Here is a 19323-nt window from a genome sequence, read left to right as displayed (position 1 = left end):
CAGCCCCCAGATTTAGACCACCAGTAGATTAATATGGCATTAAAAAATAAAATGTGAGTTAATAGAGGCCCATGACCTACTTACCATATTACAGCATTGGAAACCCATTAAGAAATATAAATTCCAAAGCACTCCACAAAGATTCCCTAGAAAATAAATATAAAAATCTTTGACAACTCCTTTCATAGTAAAATTATTTTGCAAAATTACTTGTCTTTAATTTTATACAAAATCAGTGCATCATTGCTTAATACAAAATTATTTATGGGAATGATGGGTGCATAATATTTGTGACTTGTTTCTATCTTTTCTTCCTCCTCTATAACAAAATTACTTCTCAGATTGCCTCTTCCACAGGGAGAGTGAGTGATAAGCATAAAGCTTGCCCTTTAAAAGAAAAGTGATGTTTTTCTTTTATATTCTTGAATGTATCTAATGCTAAGGAAACAAAAATATCAGAGTATAAGAAACTTATCATTCCCCTCCTTCTGCTGGATCTGTATAATGTCAGATGTTATGAGATAATTCCCAGTCCAATTATAGATCTCATTCGTGAGTGTGCCTATTCTTTTTGAATTGACCAAAAAGTAGCAAAAATAGAGGTACAAATAGAGATATTGGTGGACAATCTAAATAAATGAAGAAATAGTATTAATTTTAAATTGCTCATATATAACATTCTATGTGAAATGGTCACTACACACATATAACATTCTATCTAAAATGCCTCTGGACACTTAATGTTTAAGTTTTTGTTCAGATGACTTATCACAAATAAAACTTCTAGATTTATACTAGTTCATCACAACACAAGAAAATGTCATAGGCATTTCCTTACTTACTCTAAAGAAATTTCATTAGCACAGCAGAAATAAGGCAAAGCAAAGGAAGCAAATTTGAATTTCAGATATTCAACTAGTATTTCTTTCTTTTCTTTCTTTTTTAGGATACATATACTCATGCAAAATTAGTGGCATACTCATATAAATGAAGCTCAAATTTAATTGAGCTTCTTGTAGTTTATCTGGCAACCCTAAGTGAAATTCCCCAGATCAAATTTGTTCAGACAGTTTTTGAGATTTAGGAGAATCATAATGCTGTTTAGTTACTGTAAAGAGGAAGGCTGTTTTGTTCAGGAGATCCTCAAATGATAACAGTTGTTCTAGTCAGGTCAACAGTAGTCTTCACATTCTCAAAAGTGCCCTGAGTTGAACATAAGTTGTAATTTTTATGCGCTTGGAAAAGATGGATATATTAGGTTCCTACTACTCGTCCAAAAGTTCTTGTTTCTACTTTTACCACTAGAAACATGAACATGAATGCAAAACAGATACATGAATCTCAGTATGCTCTCCACATTATATGTATGCAGAATAAGTAGTGCATAATGTAAAATTAACAACATAATTTTCAGTAAAAGCTGTCTCTGTTACGTGAGAGGAAAAAAAAATACCAAATCTTTTGACAGCAACAGAATCACTGCAGTGTTACTAGCAGAGTAAGTTCAAGCCCTGTTTAGTTCCCAACCAATAACTAAAAATTCACATTTTTTTGGTTCCAAAAGTCAGCCTATGAAGATGAGATATTAGTGAAAGAGGAAAATAAAACAATTTTAATTGCAGCAAAATGGAATAATTGCCTGGGCTTTTATATCTGAACTTGGAGGACTTTTAATTATGTTCTTTTTTTTTTTTTTTTCCCTTTCCTGAGCACCTCATTAACCTGTATGCATCGTGTTCATGCAAATATACTTGATTCTCTGATTTCACTGCCCCGATCTTCAGATCTTGGCTCTACAGCTTGACTTTCTTTTTTCCTTACTGTTGGATTAAAATTGCTAGATAAAATAGAAAAGGGCTAACAGGCCAAAAAGAGAGAGAGAGAAAGAAGAGAAGTGGGGAAAAAACGGGAAAGAAGGAAGGAGAGAGGGAAGGAAAAAGAGAGACAAGAGACAGAGAACAAATTCCCGAAATTAATCCTTGTCACACTTAACATTCTTCCCACCTGTAAAATATAGCATTCTCTGTGATAATAACTATATTTAAGTTGTTGTGGAAAAATGTGTTACAGCTCAGTTGTGACAGCAACCTGGATCCAGGCGAGAAACCAAGCAGCACTCGGAGAGTTGGAGAACTCAGGTTTATTATGCCAACGGGCCCAGAGGACTTAACACTTCAAGCTCTGGACCCCATCTGTAGGTTTACACAGGCCTTTTATAGGCTGCCAGTTTTACACTTTGCAACATCATATGCAAATAAAGTACAACAGAAATTGACCAACCAGGAACAAGCTTTGTAGAAATAGACCAATCAGGAGTGAGCTCCATGCAAATGAAGTACTACAAAAGGACCAATCAGAAGTTAGGGAAGTGGACCAATCAGAAGTGAGAGTAATAACCAATCAGGAGTGAGAGTAATAACCAATCAGAAGTGACCTCAGGGAACCAACAGAATTCTAGGTGTAAGTTAGCCACTTTAGAGGCAAAGTGAGATAAAGTCTCTTGGCCAGGGAACCGGAAGCTAGTGGGAGGAGAGCAGGGGTCCTGCCTAGGGGTCCTGCCAGTCTTTTTATGGGGCTTCCCGCCTCAAAGTTATTGCCTCTCCTAATTCTTTGTCTCTGTATTTCTCTCTCTCTCTTTTTAATTCTGAACTTTTCCATACAAATATAAACTTAATCTGATGTCTTTAATCTTAAAACAACTCTGTCTTCCACATCCATTCCAGGTTTTGCCCCGTTTGTTTATTGCTAAAATTCTTCCTCTACTCAGTATCTGTCACCACAGTTACCTATTAAATGGGGCAGTGGGGGTGGGGCATGTAAGAGAAGATGTGGTTTTGTATGAAAAGTTTATTTCTCACTAATGTCACAGTGAAAGTAGATGAGTTGGCTCTCAAAGGAAATTTCTCAGGGAGGTGGGTTCCCCTGTTTGAGGAGGCCTTTGTTTCCAGCTCAAAGATTGCAAGAGAGACAGAACACAAGGTAGGCACTCAGGTTCTAACTGCCTAGGCCTATAAGTCATTCAAGTCCCTCTGTTCACATTCTTTTGTCCAATGTCATTATATGGATCCTCTAAATTACAAGAGAGGCTGGAGAATAATTATTTCTATTAACTTAAGAAGACAAAAATGAGAATTTATCTAAAACTTAGCAATACTTCTTTTCCTCAGTGTTACACAATATTTTATATATAAGCCTCCACCCATATAGTACCATAAATTTGCATATTATTGAAAATGAGTTAACATTGTAAAGAACTCCAGCATAACAGAATCTGATAGCTTCACCTTCACAACCTATCCTGAGAAATCCTCTGCTATGTTCCCTTCAGGTGTGATGATACTCAGAACCTACTTAACACTCCATAGGTCTAAATTCAATAGACCTCTTGAATCTTTGCATTCTATCTAGCATGAGAAGACTAGAAGGTAAATCTTGAAAAAGAAGTACAGCCTATGTATGAGGTAGAGAAGGGGGAAAAAAAAAGCATTCACATCCAGTGAAATCAGAGGTTATTTTCAGGTCAGTAAATGCAAAGGATAGAAAAGCAAAACAAGATGGCCAGAATTGCCATGTATAGAAAGGTGCTTAGCTCTAGAGCAATTTTACTTTAGACTTGCGATAGGTAAAAAAGATGTTTAACACATCTTTCAACATGAAAGATCACTAGAACATTAGAAGTATGTTTTGGCCCTTATTTTTTGTAATGTTTATTATAATACTCCTGCTTGTATTTGTACATGCATGCTTTCCCTTTTTTGATATCACCTTCAAGGCAGCATTCTGTCTGAGCTGTTATTAAATTTCAAGAAGATAAGGGCACTCATTCTGAAATGTGTGACTAAGAACAAAATGTATGAGGATTGTATTTTATGACTGTGAAATAATAGACACTGAGATTAGTCTCACCTTCTGGTTTAGGTCAAAGCTTAGAAGACTAAGTCTCATCAAGGTTAAGCAAATTACCAAAGGTCATGAAATAAATAATAGCCAAGATGGTCCTAGAACATATTTCTTTGCAGACCAAGTCCAGTGATTTTCCTTCCATATCTTGTTCCACAGATATATTTTATGTGAAAGCTTTTAAAACTGTATTTAGTTTTACTAATGAACACATACGTATGTGTGTGCAATCAATATAACTATTAATTTCTAGAAAGATTCAAGCCTCAATGTTTATGAAATAAACAGGAGGCTCATGACAACTAAAACGGTGTCATTTCCAGAGCATCATGTCTCTGGTCCATTACTATTACTCAGTGTAAATGAGAATTCTTTCTGAAGGGTTTTGTAAGCAAATATAAATGTAGATGATCTGGAAATTTGCAATAGCATCATAATGTTAGGTGTAAACAAAGATGAAGTTACTAGGCAGCCTTAATTAATATCCTTAAATATTTACAGCAAGTTCATGATGTGAATATTTATAAGCATGAGAGAATAAGAGAAAAAGCCAAGGAAGAGAAAGACTAAAAGAAGAATATTTAATTGAAAATATTGTGAAAAAATAAATAATATATATACATACATATAGCTGTCACTATTTATGACTTCTCCAAGTTTACTATTTATGACTTCTTTAGGTTCCTTTAATTTATGACTGGTTTTTGCAATATTTTGTTTAATTGCTATTTGTGAAGGATTTTCATTTTTACATTTAGAATTGACACAGAACTTCTGATACTTAAATTTCAATAACTTCTGAATATTTCTAAGCACAGGAGATTTGTTCTAAATTCTGAATTCTTCTGAAACATGTGTTTGGATGGATTTTGAAAAGGAAAAACAGCAATAGGATCATGTTTTCCTTCAAATATGCTAACAAGACCTAAAATTAAATCTGTGCTTGTTGTCAGTATGAATCAACATTCTGTCTTTGAATATTTCCTTTTCACATTACAGGGAAATCTCTTAAGAAGGAATACTGATAGAATTTAATGATTCTGTCACTAATCTGATACAATCTGTATATGAGACTTCCAAATTATAGCCATCCATCTTCTTGCAGATTTTAAAATAAGTTCCCCTTGTCAAGTCATTACTCTGGGGCAAAAACTGAATTAGAAATGTGCATCTGTCCCCAATTCCTCTCCCTTCTATACTGTATGCAAAATTCTTGATAATTTCTTTTCAGGTTAACTCTTTGTTCACCTTTTACTTCTTCCCTGGTTTTCCCTGTGTTCTCAATTATAACACAGCTGTACTAGTTTGGAATTTTCAAAATGTTGTAGAAAGAATTTTGTAAGTAGGTTTCTTTTGAATTTAGTTTAAAACAAGGTTGATAATCTGACTTGACACTTATAGTAATTAGATGATCTAAGCAAATTAGTTAATCTGAGGTTGCATATTTTAATTTGAATATTGTCAACATGGAATGTAATGCTATATTTATTATTCAGCTGGCATTGATAAAGAGTTGCATACAACCAACCAAGTTCCTTACCATCCATGTGATTATAGTCTAGTATTATGCTGAACATATAATAACCTTATTAAACAAAGTCATCAAAAGTATAGTATGTTTTCATAGATCTGAAGGAGATCTACAGAATTATGGAAAAATAACATGAAAATAATAAAAAGGTTAATTGAATAGTGTCCCAAATATAGAACTGAAACTATGAGATCAAGATGGCCTGAAAGCCAAAGAGAGGTTTTCATGAAGAAAAGAAGATAGTCATTTCAAATAGTAGTGAACTGTCAGATTTCATAAGGATTAAAAAGTGCCCTTTGGAGTAAAAACCTGGAGGTCACTTATGATGAGAGAGAGGGGGTATTTTATTGGAACAGTAGACCATAGATGCAGACTGAAAACAGAAAGGAGATTTTAGTTACCCATGTGGTTGTATTTAAAACAATGAAAATAGTGGATAAGATACAAATCAACTACAAAAAAAAAATCATCTTAAAAATGCTGATGAACAGAAATAAGGGTCAAAAAGAAGATAATGTTTTGATCAGATACTATAAATAGAAAGATACTCATAATATCACACCGAAGCACTAACATAAGGATAGAGAAATGTTGAAAATAAAAAGATGGAAAAAACCATACACAGCGAAACTAACCAAAAGCAAGGTGGTATGGCTATAGTCATATGGTTACCAAACCAGTTTTGCTTGCCTCATGCACAGCAAGCCAAACACTGAGGCACCAAGGGTTGCAACAGAGAAAAGGTTTATTTATGAAGCAGTCAAGAGAGGAGACAGGAGGACAGATCTTTCAGATCCTGGAGGTGAGTGGCCTGGGATATTTATGGGTGAAGAGAAGGTGCAAGGGAAGTTTCCTTGAGGCAGAAGAACGGCATATTTGAGCTACATGCTTCTTCATGGGATGTATGTTCAGAATGGTGGTGTTAGCACGGTATGAGAGTGGAGTTCTGGCCCTCTGGCATCAGAAGGTCACCAAGCAAGTCTATTTGTGCAGACTCTGGTTGGCCACATCAGTTTTATCAGGTTTCATCCAATTTTGTTGTGTTACAAGCAGAGGAGGTTTTAACAAGCTGTTCCCTATCTGTTGTCCTGCAAGACAAGCTCAAGAATTCCTCTTAGCTACAAATTTCTACTAACCCTATGGGACATGGTTTCTGGATGGATTTTTTAACCCTATGGGGCACAGTTTCAATATCTGAAAAAATATGAGCCTTAAAGCAAAAAGTTTGTAAGAGACGAAATGTATATTTTGTACTAATCAAAAATCCAATCCAACAAAAATGATGTAATAATTCTAAAAAGGTATGCACTTGACAATATACCTAATTATATAAAGAACAATTAAGAGAAATAGAAAAACAAATTCACACAAACTACTATGAGATTGTAATACATCTCACTCAGTAAGTAACAGTACATGTAAATAGATAACCAAAAAAACAGGGAAATTAAACACAATTGGTCTAAAGGATATATGCTAAACATTACATCCAAAGAGCATGATACATATTCCCTGAAGTTCATATGGACCAGTTTATAAACTGATCATTCACTGGCCCATAAAATAAGTCTTAACAAATACCAAGGACAGGCTGAAATAATGAAAATATGTTCTCTCGCCACTGGAATTAAATGAGAAATCAAGACTAAACAGGCAATCATTATCCCCATTTAAACTCCCAGATGAGTATTTCCTAAACAACTTTGTGACAATAAGCTCCCATAAGAGTATTTCACTGAATAATGTCATGATAATAAACTTGAAGTTTTAGATGAAAAAGAAAAGTCACTGAAAAAATTAATAAAAATAGAAAAATGGATATAGTCCCATATTTATTAAAGAAATTAAATTTTAAATTGAAATTTTTTCCACCAAGGAAACTCCCAGCCCTGTGCAATTTCCCAATAAGCTATCACATGCATTTAAGAAAGAGACAGCAACATGATTAAGAAAAATTTACCAAGACATTAAAAAAAAAAAATAGCAGAAAAAACAACTTGATCATAATCATTACAAGAAAAAGCAATTTTAGGTCAATTCACCAAATTATTTTTTGGTCCCTGCTATTTATTTCTAGAAACAATGCTATTGGTGTGGTGTTCTTGTTAGGTATAGTTTATTAACTGTTCGTAATGGCATCATATGCATAGTAATTAATGGCCCAATTACAATGATTTTTGCCATTATATACCTTTCCATGAAATATGGAAAAATACGTTTTCAAATGGATGACTTAGTGTGCCAATAAGAAACTGGACAAAATATACCTTTTTCTGTTATTTCCTGAAAGTGAATCATGTTGAACATGGTGTTACAAAAAAATGTTCTGATGACTTCCCAATGTTGGCAATTTTATGAAATTCAATTATCCCTGAAATTTAAGTGCAATTTTATTATAAATGAAGAAATGTTGTTTTTTTTTTTTCCTGAAAGAAGTTTAAGTACAACATCGTTACAGCAGGGATTCTGTTTTACAACTCATTACAATCTGCTCAACTCACTTTCTGGAGACGTGCCTAAGCTGTTGCTTAAGAATTGCACATTTGGAAAATTCTAGTATTCTATAATAGACACACAGAAGTGTCATAAACTAACATTGCTGAAAATTATTACAGTGTATGATATTGTGCTTTTGTCACCTATAATTAAATTGATGCCTCTCATTTTTTAAGTTACTGCATTTAAAACATACTTGTAGTGGGCTCTAGTCTCCACATCATTCTGTCCTTTCACTCTTCTGGCTTCACATGATAATAATGCTGCTAGTATAAGCTGTCCATTCAGTGTGGGTAGTTTTAGAAAGAAAAACTGGAATATAGGTAGATTTGTACATTCACTAGACTTTATCTTAGAGCAGTGACTAAACAGAAATATAAAAGGTCTCATATAGATTTTAAATAAATGTATCGAATATCTGTTTATGTTCAAGAATATTGCAAAATCTTTACCTGTCAACATATTTACCAACTAAACAAATAAATAAACTAACAATAAAATTAAACTTATTTGAAAAACCAGGACTTTTTTTTTAATAAGCAAAATGAATTAACTGGTTTAATGTTCTGAATCTATCCTTATACTGCTCTCATACTTATAACTACATTTGGAGGTCAGTAATTATAGCAGCATATAATTTTATGCAAGTTTGTATTTTTAAAGAAAATAATTTCATAAACTTTCTCTTTTCATTATCATTAAAAAATAACAAGGGATAAACCTCATAATCTATACAGCCATTTTTCTAATTTATTACTTTGAGTACCCCCACTATAGTATATTAGAGCAATAAAAATCAAGCCTTACATAACAGTAAAGTAATAATATGGACTTTTAAATTGTTATGCAATCATTATTATTCCTGAAAGGGGATAAATCAATCCTGGAGGTCATATATAGCACATGCTTGAAAACACAAGTCTGAGATAAAAATGAAAGAAAAATATGTGACCGTGTGTGTAACATGTACACACACATACGGGACAGTATTTAATTTCAGTTTTGTGGTGAAAATCCTTCAGTGTTCAGAAGGTATAGGGAGGACTTATTTTGTATTAATCATGGGGCAATGTGCACAAGTAACAAGTCTGGAGTTGCAGTTTAGCAGACTTTGGTTATAAAATTAGAGTGTAGTAAGATAGTGGGGAAAATTATTTGGGGATAAGATATGGAAAGATCACCATGCAGAACATTTATTTAGTGCTTAAAGGTTTTTATAAAATATGCCCTGACTTCTCTACGTGTGTTGAGATTGTGCTTTAAGAACTTGTAATTAGATAATGCCTCATCTTTTTTCTCTTCCTGTCTTTCCTTAAGTTTATTTTATATATATATATATATATATATATATATATAATATTTATGTAATGTATATAGATATAGATATTGAAATCTATATTATAATAAATTTCCTACTCCCCTGTTAAACTGAATGGACATAATTTCTTAAATGAATGGAGTTTCCTAATGAGTGACCAAGACTTTGCAGCCCCTGATAAAGGGCTGTCTCTACTTTTTTTCTTAACCGAAGTCTCCAACCAAGATACTGCTAAAAAAATATCCATGGAAACAAAAATATGTTGGATTCTGTGTCTCTCCTCTTTGATTCCTGTATGCAAATAGAATTAGACTTACTCAGTCTGGCAGGACAGTTTAATCAGATTGAATAAAGCCAAACATCTTTCTAAAATACCCAAATACACTTCAGATGTGAAAGCATAAGAAAATGTTAGTAGGAAAGACATCTAGAAATACTTTTTTAATTGTTAAACTGATCTTGTTTGCCAAGAATTAACCAACGTTGTATTGGGTATGATTTTAGTATTCTACTAGACTTCACTTTCTAATATTTGATTTTGGACTTTAGGATCTAGTTTCTTAGTGGGATTTTTTACTTCCATGATATTCTTGCCCAAATGTAGTTTTAGATTATATCAGCATTGTAGAATGTTACAAAATTTTGCATTGCATTCTTTGAAATATAATATTCTATGTAATGTAATTGATTAGCTGTTGCTTGCTGGTTTATTAGAATTCATCCATAGAACCATTGTGGTCTAATTATATCTTGAGTGTAGAATTTTTTTCCAATTTTCTGTAATTTTTCTCTTTAATTCTTGGTTGATTCATTTTTCTCAAAATCTGGTAGAAACATTTGCTAATCTCTAATATACTAGCCCAGAGGTCAGAAATTGTTTTCAATAAAGGTCCAGACAATAAATATTTTAGGCTTTCTAGGCCGCACAGTCTGTTGTAACTACTAAACTCTGCTCTTATAGCACAAAAAGTAGCCGTAGGTGAGTAATCATCGCTGTGCTGCAATATAACTTGATTGACAAAAATATGCAGTGAGCCAGATTTTGCCTGTGGGCCATAATATGCCTACCCCTGTGCTAGATGTGTACGCATTCATAAAGTTTTTCATATGCACTGCTGTGATGTTCACATTAATTCAGTTTTAATTATCCTTTATTTTTTCTTTCTATCATTGCTAGAGCTTTATATTTCAGACTCCACACATTTTTTAAAAATGTGTATCTACTAGAAATTTGTCTATATTTTACATATGTATACCTGGAACCCACAGATCCCACAAAATAACTTGCATGGATGCCAAATTAATGCTGTTGAAGGAGGAATACATGTGAGGGATGTCTTCTTTGGCGATTTTGCTGAGCACTCTGAAAAGGCTTTTCTTTTATAGAGAAAAAATATAGGGTTAGGAAAAACCAAGTGTGAGGAAGTAGGGTGAAAGTTGTATGAACAGATAGGAGGTCTGAGAAGTTTTACCCTAAGGCCCCTTTATTTTTCAGGAAGGCTTCTTAAGGAAAGACTGTGTACTGGCTTAGGCTAAGGGCTGGCCAAAGTTCAGAGCTGGGGAGAAGAACAGAATCCCATTCAAAGTTTGTGGTTACCAAGCATGTTGTTCCAATTGATTAGTGGTAACAAGAAGCTCAGCAAGTCATGTACGAGGCAAAGAATGGGAATAGGGAAGGTCTGTTTTGGCATTGTCAAAAATTAATAAACAGAAACCTCAATTAAATAGAGTTGGAGACCAGAAGGAGGAATCTTTTTCTTCTGTAAAAGGTGTTCTCTTTCCCTTGCCTTGTGGGACTTGAGTGGGACTTGCATGTGACTCAACATGGTTGCAGACTCTAAATTGCAGTTCTCTGCTGATTCCAAATAAACCCGTCTTTGCTGGAGAAATATCTGGCAGTCTGTTTTAGGGCAAAATTCTTGTCATAGGCAAACAAGGGATTATCCATGAATCTTATCTAAGTTACATAGGAACGGTGGTTCTCTGTAGTAACCCATTTTCTGGGACACAAAAGGTTCTTAACCTTCACTATTTTCCAGGATCATAGCATTCAAGTAAAGTCCAACATTTTCTGTACAATACAAAGTATCCTTTACTCATTATAAGCTAATCTTAAAATTAATTTTGAGGCCAAGGCCTTCCTAAATATGAGTTGTAATACAAAGAGTCATGTAATATTCAAAATCTCATGTATAAATCTGTATAATTGATTTTTAATTACATCAATAGCTACTTTACATAGGTAGGCCCTTCAACAACTAAATAATCTTATGAACACTGACTTTTTCCTTAAGGAACTGCTTACTCCTTACATGACATTTTAGCTACAATTCAGGTCCCTGTAATCGTGTTTTTTTCAGATTATTTTTAGGGAACTAGTTTTACTTGTCCTAGAAAGGGTGTTATTTCCATATGCTACTGATTAATGTAAATTATTTAATCAATGAACACACACCTAAGCCTAACACAATATTTAGCATTTCATCTATATTTAAATAACAAGGACTTGGGAAATTTTTTTAAAGTAAACACAGTGGTTAATTCAATTTTCTTTGAACTACCTTAAAAATTATCAATCAATTATTTAGTTTAATATTCTATTCTCTTCATAGGTCTAAATGAAACCGTATTTGTAAGAAAAATTTAGCATATACTTCTCTGGATTCTTTGACGTTTGTTATTTGTTATCAAAACAGCTATAATGCCATTGATTGAGATATTTAGACTCTACATCTTCCCTCATCATATCAATGATTGATACTTTTTATTTCTTTCAATTTAATCATGTCCAGAACACAGCAATATAAGTATTTCATCCTTAATTTGTAGATGATAAAACTCTGTAAAATAATTGAAGTACCTAATTAGGGACAAAGCTAAAATTTAAGCCTTGATTTTTTTGAAAAGCAATGTTGGTACATTATCCATAGCTCTTGTTAAAAATATTTATGGTGCTTTTTTTTTTTTGAGCCTGATCTAGTGAGTAGGTTAGTAATTCTCTATGGACTGCTTATACCTACCTGTAAAAGTTCAGTGAGAACATTCTCAGCATGGTTTAAAAAAATAAGATCCATAAAAAAAAGTCTGTTATACACAAGGAATGTGCTAGGTGTTTGAGCGTTACATACTGAACGAGATTTAGTCTCTGTGTATTTGGAGTTCATGAGCTAGTAAAAGAAGGGGAAGTGTATAAGACAGTTACGGTACAAGAAGATATTTATTATAAATCTGACATAAATGTATGGAAAATGCATGGAAGAGACTGTATCCATTATCTTAGTTGATCCAGAGTAAAAATATGGAGCATACGTTTTTGTTATTTTAAATTTATATAATAAGACACCAATTCTCAGAGTCTTAAAATGCATTGCCTGAGGTTATACAGCTATCAAAATGTGTAGGCATCACTCAGCTCCATATTGTCTATTGCAAAATTCCAGTGCTCCCTACAATGTTGAATTGTCATCTGGCACAGATTTTTAGGGTGTGACAATCATTTTTCTATCATCATGCTTACCTTACCTTGGGATGTGGATTACTCATTTTACATATAGCTAGTAACTGAAATTATACATTTATCACTACTTTAGAATTATAGGAAGTTATCATTGTTTTAAAATGTTTCCATACTAGAAACTTGATTTAATTTCTTAAAGGTGTCAGCGTATTATTTGTTTGAATATTTAAACAATAGTTTTTAAACCTCAATAGGCTATTTTTAATATTATTTTTAATTATTGTTTAATTAGCACTACTATAGTTATCACTGAGCAAAGAGTCACAACGAGGAAGCCTGAGATTAGGAAACACCAGTCTTGCAAAGGGCTGCTAACAATCTTAACCTTTGTTTTGGAGGAAGGCATTACCTTGATTATCTGGCCAGGAAAAGAATCTATAGTCCCATTCATACATAACCCTAAAATACTTTGTTTTACTTTAAGCACTAGATGTGGTCAGACACTTTGTGTTTAAAGATTCTTCAAAATAAAGGTATGCATGGAACCATGGGTATATCTAAATGGTTTGGCTTATTGGCTAATAATCAAGAATGAGAGAAATTGGGAAATAAATGTTTATCAGAGGCTTAGGAAACAGTTATATGGGTAGACTCATAGTAATGGTAATATAGGGTATGCCTTTTGTATCACACAACAGTACTCAAAAAGCATTTACTGCAGATGAAAACTAGTGAACTACTTGGCCAAGATGATTTTTCTAGATACCGTTCTTGACACTGAAGATCTTATAGAATATACCTGTGAATAAAATAGTCATTGTGGCAGAGGTGGTAGCTATGTGTGAGCCTAATATTAAGGGTTCTCATTCTCTAAATCTAATATCTTACCAAATAATGAGTAATTATTATTTTGGTAATCCTGTAATACATTCTAGCATATCAAAAATCCTGTTCACATAATTCCCAGTAAGCTTTCCCATTAATGCTTTTTTTAAAGATAATGAATCACAAACATTGAAGACATATTTGAAGAAACATGAAAATAACTATTAAGAAAAGTTAAAGAAACATATAAATTGTATTTTTATATCCAAAAATAGCTTATAGACTAAAATATTTAATAAACTAATTAGCATCTTAGAAAAATTTTGTAATAATATAAATCTATACATGAGGAAAGTAAGCTAACAGAAAAAATCACATCAGAAATTAAAACATGATTGTTTAGAAAAATTACATACACATTTAGAAGACACATTCAATGCTACTTCATAAATGGAAGTGATCCTCTGAAAGAGAAAAAAGCAAACAGAAAAAATATGAGACAAAAAGAAAAAGGTTGCATTGTCTGTCATCTAATAGGAGATGCAAGTAGGTAGGGAAGAGAAATTGGATGAGAAGAAATTATTGAAGTGATTGAAAGGAAAGATAATAAAGTTTCTTCAAAATTACACACACACACACACACACACACACACACACACACACACACACACACACAACTATTAAATTTAGGCCATTGGCTCCATATGAGGAAATGTTTGTTTTACATTTACATTTAGAGGGATTAACTGTAAAAAACAACCAGCAAAATTACTAAGGAAATTGTCAAAAGGAGGGAAAACTACTCAAAATAATGAAATCAAAGAACTAAAAGTCAGGTACTGTCAGTTCAAGCAAACAGTATTTTAGAATATAAAAAAACTCTTAATTCTTTATTTATACTAACTACAATTATACTAGTATACTTCTAGTTTTAATTTTGCTAAATAGTATGAGATACATTTTCATTTTCATTACTTTATTTTAAAGGAGATTTAAGCAAAGGTTCACATATGACAATACATGGAAAGATGTAAAAATTCTGTAAACAGGCATAGCTGTCCCATTACTTAAGAATCATTAAAGTTGGTGAATGTGAATTTGGCAAATAGGTCTTTATAAATATTCTTCATTAAGTGACTTAGCTTTGATATTGGCTTTAGATGATATTGATTTTAAATTATATTTTCTTCCAGTCATCCCACTTACGTATAAATTGATCATGGCTATTGGCTTCACTGTTGCCACTCTAAAACAGAAAAACAGCTGACTGAAGTGCATTCACCACATTTTAATGAAGAATGAGCAACGACTATAAATATATTTCATGAGTATTAGAGCAATTCTGTACATAATGATAACAGTCCTATTTGTTTTCACACTATTTGCTATAAATATTTTTGGTATATTATTTCTAATTACTCTAAAGATATTTCTTCCTTTACTCATCCATTTGTACTGGTAAAAATACTGCCAGAGGTGAATGGTCACTGGTATTTCCTTTCTCTTAGAGTGATATGCAAAGTAAATACTGCTAAAAAAAATTTGAGGAGCACACATGTAATTTTCTGGCCAAATTAAAGCATTATATAGAAACAAAACATTTTAATTTAATCTAACTTTTCCATGTACAAAACATTTAATTTACTGCTTTTTTAAGGGAACAGCATTTTATTTTGAAAATTACTATTAAGAAATACAGTTGACTATTTTCTTACCCAAAATTATTTTAGAGAGCATGATAAGGCACTCTCCCTAAGTGATTTTTCATGTGGTTAAAAGGAAAAAGAAATTTTAATGACTAGCAAACAGCATGAAATGCTGAAACAAATGGGAAAGAAATATATTTTGGAAGCTTGCACAGTTTATCAAGTAGGAGTAACAATAAATATAGAAATGTTGTAGGAGGAAGGCTGGGAACAGTTAAATAAAAATTAGTTAGAATTTAGGATTTTCAAAATAAAAATGATGAACATTTATTTGAAATATTTAAATTATCAAATATGGATGAACATATTTGGTTTTACTTTTTTTTTTTTTTGAATGAGGACAAAATATTGCTAACGTCTGTTCTTATTTAGCCCACTATGATTCTGACATTAGCAGGTTTTTTAATTTTCTTTTCTAATGTGCAAAGAATTCTGTTTGGCATTGTAAGAGTGATATTAAAGAAATGCTTGAAATTGTATCCTCTTACTTCTCTTCCTGCTATTTTTATTCCTCTGTCTCTCCTCTTTCTCCATTTTCTCCCTCTCTGTCATCTCTATGGTATAAAATACTTTGCTTTTGTTATCATTAATCATTATTCTGAATGTTGGATGTTTCTTAATAATTTACATGTTAACTTCTGACTATCACTAAATTACTGAAATGCTATAAATAAAACTAAGAAAGACTATTTTGATGTTTCACTGTATGTTTTGACTAAAAGATAAGCCAAATTGATGAAATTAGTCTTGTAAAAACACACTGAAAATCAAAAAGGTCTTTTTTGTTTATGGCTTATACAAACTTACAGGCTTTTTTTTTTTTTTTCGTTTTTATTTGAATATCTACAAAATTGTATCTTGTAGTTTCTACTAGTAGTTTTACAAACACTAATTTAATAAACTATACTTAAAATCATTTTCAAAACAACAGAATATATGACTCCCATCACAATTAAACAAACTTGTTTACATCACTTTTATTCTTTTTTTCTTAATGTATTTGATTTTTAAATTCAAGTAGACATTTAACACACAAATAATTATTCATGTCCTTTATGTATAGATATATTGTCTTATTTGTAAGTAATATTTTGAAAATAATTTTAAAAACATCAATTTTATATCAGTTATTTTAAAATATGTATTTTTTGCTGATTTTAATGGGATGACTTTTTTGTTGTTTAAGACAAATAGCATTTTTAGTATCAGTAATGATCAAAAGACACCAGATCTCAGGCCTCTTATTAAAGTTATTGGAATTCTGGCTTAACTTTTGTTACTGTTCCACTATTTTTCATCTTACAGCTAGGTTTTTTTTTCCCCCATAAATGTATAAACTCACTACCTTAAGCACATATGAATAGCTCTTTAAAATTTTTGGATAAATGTGATTTTTATTAAAAATATTACTTAAAAAGCAGCATATCCATAATAGTACCCAATGAAATAATTTTTAAGTTGTTAATTTCTAATTGGTTAAAATTTAAGTTTAAACAGTATGTTTTGGTGAAAATAATGACAAAAGCTACTAAATATAGCTGTCAGTTTTACATTTGCTTATGATTCTATGTATTCTTGATTACTACCTATCTATATTGATTTAAATATTTTACTTATGTAATAGTTCATTTGAAATAGCCTAAGTCCTTTGCTTTGGTCAATAATTTTATAATAATAAAGTTTCATTAAAAGTTTTTCTTTACATAAAAATATAAGGAGCTTATTTTATGCCATAGAAGTATAGAAAAAAACATATCCTGAATATATATGTTTATAATTGACTAAATTTCAGATACTTAAGGAAACAGAAATTCACGTTGAAAAACTGATCTAGTGACTCACAATTTGCTCTGTTTTGCTACTAGTAGAATAGCTTTCTCAGAGGGTGGATATTAAGATCAGGAGGCGTTTTACACGAATTGCTACTTCTCATTCCTCCTACACCCAACATGACTAAGTGGTGTTACCTTCCATACGTTAGATCTGAAAGGGTATAATGAATTACTGCACTCAGTTAATGAGATGGTGTCCCCACTCCTCTTCCCTTAAAATTTTCCTCAGGAACTTAGAGAAAGAGAAATAAATCTGATTATGCTGTGTATGTGAATCTATGTATTTAAATTTCAGGTATAAGACAAAAAATACCTTGAGGACATTTAAATCTAATATGTACCAATATTTGTATAAATAGAAAGGAAATCAGGGATTTCTGGGTGGGATTTATGGATTTGCAATAGTGCTTTGGAGCCACAAGGGCAATGTCACATCCAGCCCACCAATTCTGTCAGAAAATTGAACTCTTACCTCAAGTAACTCAGAAGTGCCAGATGTGTTTCTCCTTGATAAATAATGAATAATTGGACAAATAAATAATCAATAATTGGATATGATTCTATTCTATAAATTACTAATATATTCTCCATTTTTTCAATATTGGTTTTTATATATATATATGTATATGTATATATATTTATTGAAGTATAGTCAGTTTACAATATTGTGTCAATTTCTGGTGTACAGCATAATGCTTCAGTCATAAAGGAACATACATATATTCATTTTTATATTCTTTTTCACCATAAGTTACTACAAGATATTGAATAGAGTTCCCTGTGCTGTACAGTATGAACTTGTTTATCTATTTTGTATGTGTTAGTATCTGCAAATCTCGAACTCCCAATTTATCCCTTCCCAACCCCTTTCCAATATTTGTTGAATACTTACATTCCTTTCCATTCCACTGTTTAGATAGATACATACATAGATGATAGATGATAAAGATAGATGATAAAGATAACATCTTTGTACATACTTTATGTGTAGAATTATTTGATTAGATTATGAAATCATATAGTAAAAATGTTTTTTAATATTTTAAAATCTCTAATTTTTACAAAAGGTGCATAATATATTAGGAAAATCATAAGTGTTTTGAAAAATGTGAGAAGTAAAATTTTAGTCTAAACACAATAATTAGAGTAGAAGATGAGAATAGTTTAGATTGGCTTGAAAACACACTCAATACAAGGAAGTGACCATTTTCACTATTGTAGAATAAGCAGTTTTACTGAAAATAAATATGTAAAGATTAGTGAGCATTATTTTATCCTTCATAGCATAGTTTACATTTCCACTTATCACATGTCCTGTGGTAATTTGCCTAAAAATATGTTGCCAACAATTCTTCACAGATTTGAATATTCTTTCTTATTAAATAACATCAAACATTCCAAAATGTATTAACATAACAATTTCTACTAACTTTCCTCAGGCAAGTAAAATTCAGAATATTTCCCAAATACTCAAAAGCTAGGATATGTATTTTTCTCATTTAAACTAAACATGATCTATATTCTTACTTTTTTCATAATGTTGCCAATGCTATTTGTCTAATAATCAGACATTGATGACAATGTACTTAAAGTTTTATGCTAACTAATATAATCTAGTTGTAGAGAAGAAATGAAAATTGATTATACCAAGTGGGTGACATGTAAATGTATCTGCTGACACAACTTGACGTTATTGAACTCCTTTTTATGTAATCTAACATTTAGGTTTTGAATCAAATATGCACTATGAAGACAAGTCTTCACCTAAAAACAATCTAGGAAACTTTACTCTTTTGAGTTTTAAAGTGAGCAAAATACATTCTATATAGTGTCCTTATAGTTGTCTTCTTACCTCCTCTTCTACTAGAACTTCTGATTTTGGCTAGTTAAGTCAAAACTATTAATTTGTAGCTGGCTGCATATTTGCACTCATTACCTTTGACAGGGATTGTCATTATTCTTTGATTAAGTTTAGTTCTTACCTCCTACTAGGAGCAAGAGTATATGTAGCCCAAAAGTATCAACTACCCTGTGTCAGGCTTGGGTTTAAATCTCAGCTAAATCATTTACCAGATGTGTGATTTGGGGCTTTTTATCTCTTAAAGGGTAACATAGGGAAATGTGGATGTAAAAAGAAACTAATACAAGATAGCTTCTATATTCCAAACACTAGACATTATTATAAATTTAAACAAGGGTAAATTTTTTAACAACTGGGTATTACTTGTTCTCTTTCTGTCTTGACATTCTCCTCTCCC

The sequence above is a fragment of the Camelus ferus genome, chromosome 14 (assembly GCF_009834535.1).
Source record: "Camelus ferus isolate YT-003-E chromosome 14, BCGSAC_Cfer_1.0, whole genome shotgun sequence".
Classification (NCBI taxonomy): domain Eukaryota; kingdom Metazoa; phylum Chordata; class Mammalia; order Artiodactyla; family Camelidae; genus Camelus; species Camelus ferus.
The sequence above is the reverse complement of the archived record's forward strand: the minus strand, read 5'-3'. Positions refer to the sequence as shown.